Source organism: Lontra canadensis, unplaced genomic scaffold (assembly GCF_010015895.1).
Source record: "Lontra canadensis isolate GAN:19392208 unplaced genomic scaffold, GSC_riverotter_1.0 scaffold37, whole genome shotgun sequence".
Classification (NCBI taxonomy): domain Eukaryota; kingdom Metazoa; phylum Chordata; class Mammalia; order Carnivora; family Mustelidae; genus Lontra; species Lontra canadensis.
Genome location: NW_022631031.1, coordinates 11,223,036 through 11,223,994, shown reverse-complemented (window position 1 = coordinate 11,223,994; position 959 = coordinate 11,223,036). Strand labels below are relative to the sequence as shown.

General features: G+C 39.7%; 1 pseudogene; it reads left to right on the top strand.

Annotated features, from left to right (window-relative positions):
• The first annotated feature begins 476 nt into the window (after window positions 1–476).
• LOC116874555 lies at window positions 477–751 on the top strand (annotated as a pseudogene).
• Window positions 752–959: the final 208 nt, after the last annotated feature.

The window sequence follows — 959 nt, the reverse complement described above, 5'->3', positions numbered from 1 at the left end:
TTCATCATTTTTATCCTTCCAAACCTATTTATCCTGCTTTTCTTATCTCTATTAATGGGAATATCATCTACCTTTATCATATATGACCATCATCATATGATTTTATTGCTCAAGGCACAAAAAGATTATCACCTTCTCTCACCTCTTACATAGTGACCAAATATTCTCAACCCTATCTGAAATATAACATGAAATCCATAAATTCATCTTATTTACATCCCTATTTTTTCCATCTTCATTGAGGACCTTGTGGTGTGCCTCTAGGGTAAACCTTCTTCCACACATCTCCTTTTCCACACAGCTAGTATGATCTTGCTAGAATGCAAACTTTCCAGACCATTTCCACTTACAACAGGAAAATAATACCTTCAGGATCTAGTATATGTTTTCCTTCTCAAACTACTCTCAACTTTTCCACATGGAGCACATGATAATTACAAGTAAAACCAGCATTTAGAGACCTGGTTTACGGCGACATGGCTAAATGCACCAAGAAGGTCAGAATCCTGGGTAAATATGGGACCCGTTATGGTGTCTCCCTCAGGAAAATGGTGAAGAAGATTGAATAAGCCAGCACACCCAGTATACTTGCTCCTTCTGTGGCAAAACCAAGATGAGAAGACAAGCTGTGGGGTTCTGGCATTGTGGCTCCTGCATGAAAACCATTGCTGGTGCCACCTGGACCTACAACATCACTTCCGCCCTCATGGCAAAGTCAGCCATCAGACTGAAGCAGTTGAAGGACCAGTAGAAGCTCCACCATTTGAAACACTGCTAACCTATATTAAATGGGTTAATTTATGTAACAAAATTTTTTTAAAAAACAACATTTATTGGGCACTTACTCCATTCCAGGAGGCATTATAAATATTTTGTTAGGTCCGTAATCAAAGGAGCGAGGCTGATACAAAGCGAAGGTCAAGCAGCAAGACTGATACAAAGCGACGGTCAAGCAAGCT